Source organism: Parasteatoda tepidariorum, chromosome 9, assembly GCF_043381705.1.
Source record: "Parasteatoda tepidariorum isolate YZ-2023 chromosome 9, CAS_Ptep_4.0, whole genome shotgun sequence".
Lineage (NCBI taxonomy): Eukaryota > Metazoa > Arthropoda > Arachnida > Araneae > Theridiidae > Parasteatoda > Parasteatoda tepidariorum.
Genome location: NC_092212.1, coordinates 44708044 through 44724280, shown reverse-complemented (window position 1 = coordinate 44724280; position 16237 = coordinate 44708044). Strand labels below are relative to the sequence as shown.

At 29.9% G+C, this 16237-nt stretch overlaps 1 protein-coding gene and 2 long non-coding RNA genes across 3 annotated transcripts in view; 2 read left to right on the top strand and 1 right to left on the bottom strand.

Moving 5' to 3' along the window:
* Window positions 1-16237, bottom strand: part of LOC107441867 (adipocyte plasma membrane-associated protein) — a 155046-nt gene that overhangs the window by 34560 nt on the left and 104249 nt on the right. The gene's annotated exons all lie outside the window — the stretch shown is intronic.
* Window positions 1019-4758, top strand: LOC122271589 (uncharacterized). Its single transcript, XR_006226491.2, has 4 exons — window positions 1019-1120; window positions 2807-2893; window positions 2984-3036; window positions 4624-4758. It is a non-coding gene; the product is annotated as an uncharacterized lncRNA (long non-coding RNA).
* The window catches only part of LOC139426505 (uncharacterized), a 93327-nt gene continuing 91170 nt past the window's right edge, over window positions 14081-16237 (top strand). The window contains exon 1 of the long non-coding RNA XR_011637818.1: window positions 14081-14312. This is a non-coding gene — a long non-coding RNA (uncharacterized lncRNA). The remainder of the gene's footprint in view (window positions 14313-16237) is intronic.

Genomic DNA, 16237 nt, shown 5'->3' with positions numbered 1-16237 from the left:
CTTCAAAGCACTGGCTATGCAGCCGATTGAATAAATTCATTTATTGTTGAGATGATGGTATGCTCTCTGTTCTATGTGGCTTCTAAGGCCATCTGAAAAAGTGATCAGTAAAACTTTTGCTTAAAAGTTATCTAAGTATAAGACATGAGCTTTTTCTCATTGCCAAAAGAGATAATGAAATCAGACGCTATCAGATTCTTCCTCAGAAAAAGATCCAATTCCTTTTGGAATTGGATCTTTCTTCTCTTTGAACTATCAATTAGATAACAAATTAAGTATTTATATTTGTTAGGATATTCGAAATTTTTATTAATGTTGATGTTGTTAATTTACGTCGCACTAGAGCTGCACAATGGGCTATTGGCGACGGTCTGGGAAACATCCCGGAGGATGATCCTATGACATGCCATCACAATTTTGATCCTCTGCGGAGGGGATGGCACCCCGCTTCGGTAGCCCGACGACCTGCGCCCGAAGTCGAGCACTTTACGGTAGCACAGATTAACGAAAATTTTTATTAAGATATGCTTTTATATTGTTAAATAACTACTTTCTACCATCACCACCTTCGGCAATAGAATCAATTAAAACGCTCCGATATAAAAAGTTATAAAACAGTACTGCTATATTCGTATGTTCCTGTTTCCAGACGCTTCTTTACAATACAAGGGTTGGAGAGCCGTGGTGGCTCAGGAGTGAACCCGGGCTCTCGCCAGTGAACCCGGGTTTGAATCCCAACAATGGCTGGTCAATACAAATCCTTCAGACCACAGAACGCTCGCGCCGACCACACTGCTGATGTAAAATAGCCTCAGTGGTCAAAGGATCATGGGTTAAAGTCCACTTGCCACCACACTGACCTAGGTAGGTTTTCGTAATTTTCCTCTCCCTTTAACGCAAATACGGGTTAGTTCCATCAAAAAGTCCTCCACGAAGGCCATTTTCTCCCAATACTTGATCCAGGAATTCCCTTGTTTTCTGAATTGGGTTCAAAATTACAAGGCTACTGAGTTGAACNTGCTACTAAAAAAATTCAAAAGACCATTGCATATTCAGAAAGTGAATCTGAAGATGAAGTTGAAAAAGCTCTAGCAAATGCTGCAAGAAAAAGTAGTAGTGTGTAAGTATACTTGTGGTTTTATTTCATGCATGGGAAAAATTAAAATACTTAAAATTTAAGAGTGAAAATTTGAAAATAGTAATGACTTTTTCTTTTCTTTTTTAACTAGATAGCAAAATTGCCTTTATGCAAGGGAAAAGGAATCTATGAACACTTAACTTTAACTAGAAATATTAAGCAACTTCATTTTTTGAATTCTCAACAACAATAAATTTATTTCTTCTTTACAATTTCACCCACAAAATTCTATTTTTATTCTAAGACAGGAATTTCTGACATATTAAAATCAAACTTCTTTTAGGGCTTGTATTTTTAGCTTTTTGATTAATTTACGTTATTATATTTAATTGATGCAATATACTGACTCTTCTTACTACTGTATTAATAATAGAATTCGTTTTCTATTATTTCAAAAACCAATAATTAAAAATATACATTCATGAAAGAAACTTTATATCTTAATTTATCCTAACATAGTTGCTCATTAAAAAAATGTAGAAGACACACTTTGGTCAGAAAGATTATGTAGTAAAAAAATTGTTTATTGTATTGTATATTTTTATTCATTACAATATAGAATTATTAATACCAAGTATAAGTGTTAATATTAACAGTTATCTCTTCATTATTTCATCGAATTTTTATAGAATAAGGAAGGATTAACAATTTTAAATAACTTTCCTTTAATTTTCGTTATAAAGCATTTAAAATGTAAATTTTTTTATCACTGAGCATTAATAAATTTAATAACTGAAGTATAAACTATGCTAAAATAATATCTAAATTAGTTTTTTCAATTTTGAAAATTTTAATTCTGTTTTATTTGAATTGGGTTTAAAATTTTTATATTTATATGATGGTTAATTAACATTTTAAATTTTGCTCAAATTCCAGTTTTTTCTGGGACTAGATAATAAATAAAAGGCTAAGAAAAATTTTGATGCTAATACATTTAATTATATATGGGCAAACATTTATTTTTACTATTTTTGAGACTATTTATTTGTTGCTTTAAGTGTTTAATTACTTTTTACAGGTAAAATTGGTTTAGATTTACTTTTACCATTTACATTAATATTTTTTGTTTCCCATTCTTGAGACCATATTGCTATGAGAATTTAATTACTTAAAAAGTTAAATTTACTGACTTACTAGTAATATTTTATTTTTATTATTTTTGAGTCTATAATTTTGTTATATTTAGAATTCAAAATTTTTTTTTTGGTGTATTCAGTTTATATTTATTAGTACAATTTCATTAATATTTATGTTAACTATATTTGAGATTATATTTTTACTGCTTTAAAAGTTTAATTACTTTTTGCAGGTCAAGTCAGCTTAGAATTACTATTACCATTTCATTAATGTTTTATGCATATTATTTTCTAGACTATATATATGTTACTTTAAGAATTTAATTACTTTTTACAGGTTGAGTTGGCTTAAATTACTATTATCATTTCATTAATTTTTTATGGTTACTACTTTTGAAATTATATTTTTATTGCTTTAAGAGTTTAACTACTTTCTACAGGTCAAATCAACTTATATATATTTTTACTGTTTCGTTTAATGTTTTATGTATACTATTTTTGAGACTATCTACTTGTTGTTTTAAAAGTTTAATTACTTTGTACAGGTCATGTTGGTTTAGATTTATTATTAACGTTTTATATTTTTTTACAGACCAACAACTATTACTGTTCAGGAAGAAAAACCTGATGATTCACACAAGAATGATGCTTCCGAACCTAAAGCTAAAAGTGAACCAAGGTGAATTTTGATTAATTATTTTTATTTTAATTTTCATATTGACTAAAAATTGCTTTAAACCTCCACACTTATTTTCTCTTCATTTTGCAGGAAATCAATATCTTTAGGTAAATCCCAACAACTGTCAAAAAGTACAAGAAAAGGTAATATTTATAAGATATGCTTAATAAATTAATACAGAAATATAGGTGGGCTCATTTATAGCAAAGTTGTAGAGATGGAAACAATTTACCTATTACTATTAAATCTAAGTCCTTGTTAATCTAAATTTTTTCAAAGTTATTAAAAATAAAAACTATAATTTATAATAATGCACTAGGAAATTCTTAAAGCCTTATTTTTTAATATTTTTCTATTATACAGAAGGTGAGTTCAAACTTTTGTTCAAAATTTTCTGATTTTCAATACTTACTGGTGTTTTATGGTATGTATTATCAGTGATGCCTCTTTTTTTCTAAAATAATATTTTTTTCTGCCTACTCCATGCATATTTGAGTTCGAGCATAATTTCATTGTTTCCGATTTTTCTCCTTAAACTAATCTTTAAACTTTAACAATTGACTAAGAAGCAATTTAAGGGTAAATTCTATTTTGGTGGCAAAAATTGTCCTGTAATGTATTGCAGTGTGATAGCTCTTATGACACTTCTAGTAATATTCATAGTAGACTCATGGTAGACTCATGGCAAGATAGTTGAGGCCTTTCCATTTTGTAAATTTTTATTGCTGATCTTTTACTATAATTTAAAAAGCTTTTTGAGTTTTTAAAGGTTGTACATTTTTCTCAATCTCTCAGTCCTTTTTTTTCTGACTGAAGAAAAGATAATATTTTCAAGGAGCTCTATGAAAAAAAAAATTATTATTTATGTTAATTTCTAGTTATGATGGTAATGACAGAGATTTAGATTTTTTTAAAATCATAACTAAGCATTCATTAACAATGTCCTTGTTATACTCGAATCATGAGTCATAATAAATCAGTGTTTGCAAGAAATGGGTTTGTCTGTATGTCCCTATGTCAAAGGAACAAACGTGTGTGTGCGTGCGCCTCATTGAAGCAGTGGATATTATTTATTAATCCAAATGACTTTTTCTGATCATTTCCCTAAAATTTATGAACACAAAATCATAAGATGCTTGTTAATATTTTGCAATTTTTTTCATTTTGTTGAGGGGGCTGTTCAAATATTATATAAGCAATTAACAGGGGGAGGTGTTTCTGATTTGTTATTTTTGTTGACAAGAGGAAGGAGGGATATGAAAAATGTTCACTTAAGACATTAAAATCCCCATATTTTAAATTATTTTTTAAAAGGAAACCGAAAATATAAAAATTTTACTTCTGAAAAAATTTCTTCAAAGAATTTCTGAGGTCACGAATTTTGACCCCAGTAAGAAATCATAAATTCCTAAAGAATATTTTACTCACAATTTTATAAAATGAATTAAAATGTAAATTTTGTTTTATGCAAAGTTACATCTTTTATTTGAATTAAATGTGAAAATTCTTAAAATTAGATTATTATAATAAAGATCAAAGTTAAGGCAAAAATCGGGAAAGAGGGGTTGCTGCAATTTTCTTACATAAACTTGGGAAGTAATTTATGAATTGATTTTTTTTTTTGTCAAGGGGGGAGTGGGAATCTAAAATTGTCTAAAATATGCTTACGTCCCTTATCTGAAAAAAATTTCTGAATATTTCTAACTTAAAGTTGTGTTTTTGTTTTATAGTTTTAGGTCTGGATACTTCATCAGGTTCAGAAGGTGAAATTCGTATCCCAGAAAAAACTAGTCAAAAAACTGTAGAAGATAGTGATGATGAGTTTTTTTATGATTAAGAAAAAATAATAAAGTTGTTGCAAATTATTTCATATTTTATATCATGTTAGTATTAAAAGCTCTACACTCTTATGTTTCAAGTAACATCCAACATTATATTTAAACTTTTTTATTATTGCACTTTCTGTAAATAGCAATAGTTATAAATAAAATAAATATATATTTCTATTTGTGAGTTTTTCTTTGCATATTTTTTTTACTAAGAACTAAAATAATTTACTAATTTTACTTCCAAGCAAAGTTTTAAGAAATCATATCTTAAATATCTTGTTGCTAGTTTGCCGGTGTGTTGTTAAAAGAATATAGCTTAAATTTTTTTTTTCTTTCTTATCATTTAACCCTTTTATATGCCCAAATATGCGCCTGTTCTTTGTATCAGTTGAACAAGACTGGCTAATGTTTATTTCATAAAATATTTCAAGTATTATTTTTTGACAAAAGAAAATGTTAAATAATATAACCTTATGTTGCTTTTTTTTTTAAAAAAAAAGAAAAGATTATAAGTAGTGGAAATAAAATGAATTTCCTTTTTAATGCAAATCTTTTCATTGTCACTACATAAGTGAAAATCTCATATAGATATTTGCTTAAAATCATAAAAGTATCACGTTTTTTCTTATCTTTCTCCGTATCAAAATTTTCGTCATTTAGGCTATCTGCTCTATACAATTCTTAATCCTTATGATGTGCGGTTTTCACCCTAGTAATTTGCCATAACATTTATGGGACGCCCTGTTCCATGAATGCGAAAAATGACACCATAATTTTTTATATACAGGGTGAGTCTAAAAAGATGGGCAAAATTTTAGGAAGTGATAGTACATACCCAAGCAAACAATTTTTATCAAAGAATGCATGGTCGAAAACAAAACGCAAAACCGCTAGAGGGCGTCAAAGTTTATGTTCTTATATGAGGCAAAAACACACAAAGAACGATGAAGTTAAGTTATAAAAGCAAATTTAATGGCATGTGATTACAATAAGTGTTCAAAACAGTGGCCGGCAGCGGCTATGCACGCAGTACAACGGCGAAGAAAAGATAGGCGAACATTCTGAAACACCAGGCATTCCCTGCAGCGGCCGAAAGCTTGGCGACAAGTAACGCAGTGCAATAACTCGCAACAGGAATGGAGCTTTCACGTTTGCATCAAACAACTTTCCAAGTGCGCCAGTACCTTTGCGTTTTGTTTTTGATCATGCATTATTTGATAAAATTTTTTGCTTGGATGTTTACTATCACTTCCTAAAATTTTGCCCATCTTTTTAGAATCACCCTGAATAGTTAAGAACTATAAATCTCGTTTCTTAAACTTAAGACAAATTGTCTTACCCACCATGTCACATCAAAAATTAAAAAAATGTAGACACAGGATGTCCCATAAATATCAGTACACACATAAAAGGGAAGTAGGGCGTTCATGAAGAATTTTGTTACAACCTATGACTAGAAATGGCATCATAGGATGCTAAAGGTGCGTCTCTATTATGAATGGTTTCTATGTGTGCTTTTTAAAAGATTATTTTATTTATCTAAATTATCTTAATTTTATGTTTTTTATAATTGTCGAAAATTGCATTCAAAGGGGTTCAATATTGCTCATTATTGACTTATTGTACTGTTCTTAAAATATCACCAATTCGGATTAAAATATAGATATTTTAATTGTTAACGCACATTTGTCCGCCTAACAAAAATTCTTCATTTCACAGTCAATCATTTGTAGCCAAATAACGGAAATTCTTCATTTCATAGTCAATCACCAGTAGCCAAATAGCGAGAATTCGCCATTTCTCAGTCAATCACCAGTAGCCAAATGACGGAGATTCGTCATTTCACAGTCAATCACTAGTAGCCAAATGACGGAAATTCTTCATTTAATAGTCAATTACCAGTAGCCAAATAGCGAAAATTCGCCATTCCTCAGTCAATCACCAGTAACCAAATGACGACATTCTGGTAAACATAAACAACTTGGTTCTCAAAAATAAGTCTTAAAAAAGAAGAAATTGCAATGAAAAAAATTTTTTTGAAAAAGTTTTGTCCCTATTGGGCTAAGAGCTTAGCTCCCAATTTGCTGAAACCCTTTCGGTTTTTGAGTTCCATTTTATGAAAGAAAAAGTGCTATCGATGAAGTGGTTGTTTCCTTTTGTTCTATTCCAATTTTATGTACCTCTTATATTCAATTATTCCAATTTTATGTACCTCTTATAGGGTAAATTTTTCTTCCAAGTTCTAATGGGGCAGAATCTATATTAGTTAACCATTCATTCTACATTTGGCCACTATTTTTTCATCAGCACATGTGATGATGCATGGTGGTGTAACAATGACCAAGGTTTCGGAATATTTTGGTCAAAGCACCCACACATTCGTTTCCTTTGATGCTTCAAAGCACTGGCTATGCAGCCGATCGAATAAATTCATTTATTGTTGAGATGATGGTAGGCTCTCTGTTATAAATGGCTTCTAAGGCCATCTGAAAAAGTGATCAGTTCTTCAGCAAAACCTATTGCTTGAAAGTTATCTAGGTACAAGACAAGAGCTTTTTGTCATTGCCAAAAGAACTGATGAAATCAAACACTTGGATGTTTTGTTAATTTTGGAATTGGATCTTTCTTCTCTTTGAAGTAGGGATTATCAACTATTAATAAAATAAATTAAGTATTTATATTTTGGAAAGATATTCGAAACTTTTATCAAATTGATATGTTTTTATATTGTTAAATAGCTACTTTCTTCCATTACCACCTTCGGCATTGGAATTAATTAAATCGCTCCAATGGAATTATTTAAAAAGTTATAAAATAGTACTGCTATATTCGTATGTTCCTGTTTCCAGACGCATCTTTACAATACAAGGGTTGGAGAGGCGTGGTGGCTCGCCAGTGAACCCGGGTTTGAATCCCAGCGATTGCTGGTCGATAAGAATCCTTCAGACCACAGAACGCATCCACACTGATGATGTAAAATAGCCTCAGTGGTCGTCGAATCATGGGTTAGAGTTCCCTTGCCGTCGCACTGACCAAGGGAGGTTTTCGTAATTTTCCTTTCCCTTTAACGCAAATACGGGTTAGTTCCATCAAAAGGTCCACCACGAAGGCAAATTTCTCCCAATACTTGATCAAGGAGTTCCCTTGTTTTCCGAATTGGGTTCAGAATTATAAGGCGATTACGAGTTGATCATTGGTAGTCGTAAGCTCAGAATTGGGTCTGCTGTTCTACAACGGTTATATCTCCATTACAATTTTTACTCTTAAAATAAAATTATTTAAAGCAATAAACATTTTTAAGAATTCTAAAACTGTTTGATTTATAAAAAGTTTGTAATTGTGTTTTAAAACAATTTTTTTTTTCCTTCATTGGTATAAAACCTTTTCAACGAAATCCAAGATTTGTGGTTTGTAAAACTGTTGATAAGGTCATTTTGCAATAACGACCTTCATTTGTAAATAAAAGTTGCGGTCAAAATTTTGAATGATTACATTCGTTAAAGAAAATTATAACTGAAGGATGTTTTCAATAGTCGAGAGCGAATAAACCGAATCTGGTCACTGAAAACAGTAATTAATAAACCGAATAAAAAAATTGTACTATCGACCTGTACTATTCACTTTTTCATTGTAACTTAGAATGTTATCAAATGAAGAAGAGCAAAATTTAATAAGTTTCAGGTAGAATAGTGTTTACAAATGATAACAATAAGATTAGAAGAAGACCAGAAAATTGTTTATAACAAAGTGATAAAATGAAATAATCTTATGTATTTATGTACATGGTTAAATTCGAAGTCAATTCGGAATAGAATTTAGAGATAAATTTTAAAACATAAATTAAAACTCGTTTTACTTCAGATATGTCAAGATCTTGCTATTGCACAAACTTTTTAATAAAGATATTGTCAGAAAACGCTAAAGGAATGATATTTTCGAACACCCTATGCAATAAGAGGTTAACCATTTTTAGTGGTGGAACAAATAAGAATTTTTTATTTCTTTTATAATGGAATAAAAAACAAAATTTTGAAAGCTATCTCTTTAATATACAAATAGTGAACTGTAAAAAAAAAAAAAATCCAATTAAAAATGGTGCGATGTGAAACAAAACGGTGTTAAATGGAATTAAGAAAAAGGACATAATCCATAATATTTATTTTAATATTCAGATTTAATGAACTAAGTACTAATCTTGATTGTCCAAAGGAGTGACTCCAAATATGTTAATTCATTAGTGTAGGCGATACTTTAACCAACGATGTCAGACACAAAAATGTTTTTCTCTAAATAAACATGCAGTTTCTTTTTTCTACAGATTTGGATTTCTTAGGGGATAGAGCGCTCGCCCCCAATTAGGTGACCCAAGTTCGAATTCCCGTGTGGCTGGTTGGTATGAATTTTGTTCTCGGCTCGCACTAGCCACAGTTCTGACGCAAAATATCCTCAGTGGTAGACGAATCATAGGTTAGAATTCTTGATTCAGGAGTTCCCTTGTTTTCTGGGTTGGGTTTACAATTACAAGGCTGCGATGTTGAACATTTTTAGTCGTCAACTCAGAATTGAGTCGGCTGTTCAACGCCGATTAAAATATAATTATAATATCGAAATATCTGGAAAATATGATTCTTCTAGTTTAGTTAGGAGAGCGGTTAGGAGGAGAGTTTTAACCTCCTTAATGTTAATTTCACTTCTCGTGTATTTCGCTATAACTAGAGCAGTTTTTAGGTGAATCAAAATATTCTTGAACACAATTACAAAATTCGTTTATCAAAAGAAAACTCCATATAAAAATTACTAAGATGCAGTTGTCATCATTTAAAGAGCTCATCTTAGAAATGTTATTCAATTGGTGTATTAAACTTTCGAAATTAACTACAAAAACACACTTTCTGTGAAACCTTTTTTTATGAATTTGAATTCTTATCTCCAATGATGTGGGTAAGATATCTGAAATGCATGGTTTCAATAATTAAATCAGGACTATGGTCGAAAGGTTGATCAAAACTAAAAGACATATATCGACACATATAATAAAGCTTAAATAATTCCATTATTTATTTATTAATTATGATTTGCAGCCGTAGCTTCAAGAAGAAGATTACGGATACCCTCATATGTGACCTATGATGTTCAGCGCCAGCTGATCGTTTGTAAACAAAATGGCGTTAAAGTTGAGCTAAGTTTCTCCACTTAATTTCGAATGTTAATTAACTGATGGTAAATTAAATACAGCGCCTTATCGCACATCGAATTAATTGAATTATAATTATTTCTCGTATTGGTCTTTTACTTAACTTAGCTTTAATATTTGTTTATGTATTTTATTGTTATTGTGATAGATTTTTGTTTTGTGTACCTGGCAACTTCGATGCATGATTAGTTTGTTTATGTTCTTCATGTTTTTTCGCCTGTCTTTGTGTTAAGTAAGAAATATATAATGATAGAATTGAAATCCTTGGGAAAGAATCTTTGTCTAAGAATATAGAATGTGTCAATTTAGAGAATTGATACTTGACGAACTTGGCTTACTCGAAATAGAATGGAAAGAACAGTTGCTAACGTAAACAAATGCCACGTTTCAACAACCAATCGGGATGGAGATACCCACATTAGGTTACATGCAGACATCCCATTAGGTTAAGCAAAAGTAGCTCATCCCATCAAAATAAACACTTACCATATTCAGCATCATTTGACATGATACAGTTGCTCGAAATACCCACTCATGATACTCAAAATTTACCACAATCAAGCGATTTTCTCCGATACTTATCACTTTCGAGGTGTTGTAAAAAATCTATTTCTACTGTATATTTTATAAAATTGTACAGTATTAATAGGTACCAATTAATTATACTGACATTGGTATTTTTGTACCTATATTAATATATTTGCTATCTATTAAAACTGTACTAATTACCATAACGCCAATAGTGTCAATTACTGCTGTTACCTAAATTAATTAAGCATCATATGCGTCAATAATAGTATAGTGAGCCGTGGTGGCTCAGAGGATAGAGCACTCGCCTTCCAACGAGATGATCCGGGTTTGAATCCCGGCGACGGTTGGGATTCGAATTCTTCACCCAGCTTTCACTGACCACAGTACTGACGTAAAGTATCTTCAGTGGTAGACGGATCATAGGTTAGAGTCCCCTTGCTATCAGGCTAACCGTGAGAGGTGTTCGCGGTTCACGGTGTTCACGGTGTTCGCGGTTCACGGTGTTCGCGCAAGACAAATATTTATTACTAATTCGTCTTGAAATAATTGAAAACATTTTAAAGAATAAAGTATTACAGTTTTTGCACTATGTTTGAGCAATCAAACATTGTGCAAAAATTGTAATGATAAATTAAAGATAAAAAACATTTAATGATAAAAACAAAATGATTTTTTAACGATAAAAAAACAAAATGATTTTTTAACGATAAAAAGCAAAATTAATCGTTTAAAATATTTGCGATAAAATATAATCGCCGCGCAACCAACTACTACGCTTCTTGCGAAATATCTTATAGAATGGTAGACATTTAAATTTAAAAACTAAAGCCTTCAGAATTTTTGGTAATTTTTCCAACATTTTAAAAGTTTCATTGCGTGAGAGCGGTATCAAAGTGGTGTTTAATATGAACTTATGATATTTTTATGAAGTGGTGTGAAAAATTCCTTTAAATCATATTTATAAAGCATAGAAGCATACGTTAAAACATAAACTACCACTAATAGACATTTTCTGCAAAAGCGTTGGAAGTTGGAAGTCCTGTATAATCGAACAAAACATGAATCGAAATCAAAACCTTCTTGAGGTAATAAATGACTGCGATCTGAGTTTAATTGCAAAATATTTACTGGTCACCATCATCGTAGCAAAGAATATAGAACGAAGTCTTCTCTTCAAAAACGTAACTAATGCGGGGTTAAGCTCAGTATGGAGTGCTGCACCAGAAAACAACCTACAGTTAGAGCAACTTACTCAGATGTAGCAGAGCATCGTGTGTACCAAGATTTAGCGCAGCAGAAAAGTGATTGTCAGATGGAACTTCACCTGAACCTGAGTTTGGATAGCTACTAATTTTTAATAGATTTCATATTAAATGGTTCTTTCACTAATTAGTTTGCCTTCATAGTGGTCTGATCGGACTACCTACAAAAATCGTGTGGAGGCTGTCAGTTATAGGAGGCGTTGGCTGGTCTTGCATCAGAAAGGTTTGGTTTCGAATCCCGGACAAGGCATGGATGTCCTTTCATTCTTTGTAATATCTGTCCTTACTGTGGGAGCAACGTTGACCCATTTATATGTTGCCCTTGAAACAGTGACCAACAATTCTGCCCTAATACGCTTGAATGTCAGCCCAGGTGGGCATTGGAAAAAAAATATGATCAACATTCAAAAAAATATTAAACGTTAAAAACAAATTACAATTTTCGTCGAAATTGCGGATTTTTACTTACTCAAATACCTAAGTCAAAAAATAAAAGATATATTTTAAAGCTATTACCAATGTCCTATTCTTTAAAACAAAATTCCACGAATGAAAAAAAAATTCCCAAAATGGGAACGTTGCGGCCTAATCAGTTAAAAATAAATTATTTAAGGATATTAAAAACATTTGAATATTATGTAGCAAAATGGTTGCGTTTTGTTTGAAAGCCACCACGAATTATCTGGAAAAAAATTACAATCATAAAAGAACCTTGAATAAAAAGCCCGGAATTTTCGACAACACAATGATTCAATGATTAAAAAATCTACAATAGTTGTCATACAAGTTACATGTTTTATGAAAATGTGAAAATAATATTATTCCACCCGTTCATAGCTATGAATTTAAAATAAAGTGGTTCCATTTTCCTTATTTGTTGTTAAAATAAAAACATAAAAATAAAAATTCTTGTTAATTTGTGAAGAAAATTCCATTCGTTTTGATCGAATCACATCCACCTTACTTCCAGGTGAGTTTGACAGGTTCTGGTTGCAATCGAACGCAAACGACTTCCTCAAATTCGGTGTACGAAAGAGCTTACGTCTCTAAGTCGTCTTTTGTTTGTATTTTCATGAATAAAAGTTGTAGTCCGGTTTATTTATTTTTTTCTTTGTTTTCTGTAAGGAATATCTATTTTTATTTTTATATCTCTCCATCTTCTACAGCCTTGGAGTAATAATGTGCGGCTTTTGCTTATAAATGAAGTTGGAGCTCTGATGCTCTGTTTAATTTGTATATCGTTTGGCGGAAAGCAAAGGAATAGTTCGCAATTTTATACTCGCTATCGTTGCTTTAATTGTAATATTTGGCAAACGATGTGTTCTCATAACTGAGGTAAGTAATTTTATATTCAGAACAAACTATTATAAAAATAAGATAACTATCGTTTTTTCTTCTTAATTTTATAATGATTACGATTTTAACCCATAAAAGATTTTTAAAAAAAGTTGGTTAATAAATTAGAATTTTTAAACTTGTAGTTATTTTTGTTCTAGGTTTCATGGTACAAGCGACTTTTAATTATGCATTATATTAAAAATTCTGATGTTCAAATTTAAGAATTCTGCTATTCTGACAAATATATAGAAACCCTTTGTTCTCGGAGATGCCTTTCTGCAACCATTATTAATGTTAAAAACTTTTACACTTTAATGTTTAGTGACCATTTTATTTAATGGCCTCCAGGTATGATAAGTATAGGTTCAGTATATGGTAATTGTGCAAACTGTGATTTCTGTCTTGAAAACTTTTAATGGTTGCTTCCGTATTTTTTAAACTGTTAACATAACCTCAAGTGCAAAAGGTTAACTAAAAGAAAATTAATTTTTTCTATTTCTGCATAGCAATACTATATTTTTGCTGAGATACTGACTTGCTTTGTGGGGAAACGTTTTCTTGCGGTTGTAACATTTACGTTTTAATATTTGATTTTAATTTAGTACACTTGATAAATGATTTTGCCGATCACAGCACATACAGAATTCAAACATCTATCTCGTAGGTGAAGCTTTAAAAATATTTTCGAAACTAATCAATATTCTGTAGTTTTTATTTTCTAAAATAATAAAAATCTTATTGCATAATAAAATCTTGTTGTGGAAGCGGACAGGTGGCAGTAATTTATAAAAGACAAATAATTTTGTAACTTACACATATACTCCGATATTTTCAATAGTGCTTTTAAAATATATAAATAAACACAAATAAATATATCATCAAGTTATAGATAACAAAGAGATATATAAAAGAAATATAAGAGAAATATATTAAGAATTATAGTATTAATCCTACTATAAGGTTCACATTTAATACTTTTTAAAGAACACCCAGAAATGTATGACTAAACGGGAATTTTCGAGAAGANATTTATTTTTTTCTTTGTTTTCTGTAAGGAATATCTATTTTTATTTTTATATCTCTCCATCTTCTACAGCCTTGGAGTAATAATGTGCGGCTTTTGCTTATAAATGAAGTTGGAGTTCTGATGCTCTGTTTAATTTGTATATCGTTTGGCGGAAAGCAAAGGAATAGTTCGCAATTTTATACCCGCTATAGTTGTTTTTATTGTAATATATGGCAAATGATGTGTTCTCATAACTAAGGTAAGTAATTTTATATTTGGAACAAATTATTATAAAAATAAGATAACTTTATCTTTTTATTTCTTCTTAATTTCATAATGATTATGATTTTAGCTCATAAAAGATTAAAAAAAAGTTGGTTAATAAATCAGAATTTTAAACTTGTCGTTATTTTTGTGCGAGGTTTCATGGTACAAATGACTTTTAATTATGCATAATATTAAAAATTCTGATATTTAAATTTAAGAATTCTGTTATTCTGAAAAATATATAATAATTAACCCTTTGTTCTCGAAGATGCCTTTCTGTAACCATTCTGAATGTTAAAACTTTTACACTTTAATGTTTAGTGACCATTTTATTTAATGGTCTCCAGCTATGGTAAGTATAGGTCCAGTATATGGTAATTGTGCAAACTGTTATTTCTGTCTTGAAAACTTTTAATGGTTGCGTCGGTTTTTCTTAAACAATTAAACAGAACTGCAAGTGTAAAAGGTTAACTAAAAGAAAATTAATTTTTTTCTGTTTCTGCACAGCAATACTATATTTTTGCTGAGATACCGACTCGCTTTATGGGGAAACGTTTTCTTGCGGTTGTAACATTTATGTTTTAATATTTGATTTTAATTTAGTACATTTGATAAATGATTTTGCATATCGCAACACATAAAGAATTCAAACATCTATCTCGAAGGTGAAGCTTTAAAAATATTTTTGAAATTAATCAAAATTCTGCAAAATTTAGTAGTTTTAGTTTCTAAAATAATAAAATCTTTTTGCATAATAAAATCTCGTTGTGGAACGGACAGGTGGCAGTAATTTATAAAAAACAGATAATTTTGTAACTTACACATGTACTCCGATATTTTCAATAGTGCTTTTAAAATATATAAATAAACACAAATAAATATCATCAAGTTACAGATAACAAAGAGATATATGAAAGCAATATAAGAGAAATATATTAAAAATTATAGTATTAATCCTACTATAAGGATTGCGAGAGAACTGGAAATGGATGACTAAACGGGAATTTTCGAGGAGAAAATTGTAATTTGTGATTCGATTCTTTTTCTTTCAAAACGCTGTATATTTCTTTGTATTTGTTAACTTTGAATACTGAATGCATAAGAAAATTAATAATAATAATAATAATATATAGGTATATATATATACATATATATATATATATATATTTATACATTTATGCATATATATTTATACATCTAAACATTTATACATATATATTTATACATTTTCTTAAAATTTCTCAAGAAATGCTTAAAGGATTATTTTGCAGTTTCAGAGGTGTTTTTTAGTTTATGCAATTTTTCATGCTTAACAATAAGATTTAGATCTTTTTTAAGAGGTTTGGAGGACCTACAATAAATTACGCGAGAAAAGAAGTACTTTTTGAACACGCTTTGATAGAATATCGAGCAAAAAACTTGTATCGACTACTTTAGTCGTTATCTTTAATAATTGCATAAAGTTTTGTAAACCTAGAGTGAATATGCATAGCGATATGGACAATTTTATAAAAAAATTAATTTTTCCGCTTTCCTTTTTTTTTGTTGCTATAACTTCATAAATATTCAATGGATATAAACAAAATATTTGGAAAAATTTAAGATTAATTACAAAATTGTTGATTTAAAATTTAGAAAAAAAATCGCTGAAAGCTGCACAAGATGTGAGTATTTTTGAACTTCTTCTATACTGCGTATGAGTAGAGAAAATGTAAAAAAGTTTTCTCATAATTTAGTAGGGAATCGTATTTAGCAACTAATGATAAAAGTTTTATTTGAATATCTTAAAAATTTTAAAAGTTTCAAGCTATTCTCTAACTAGTTTTTGCACATTTTAAAAGAAAGCTTAATGATAAGTGGATATCCACCAATTTCGCCTCATAATAAATAAGATTTATTAAAAATGTGACTGGCATT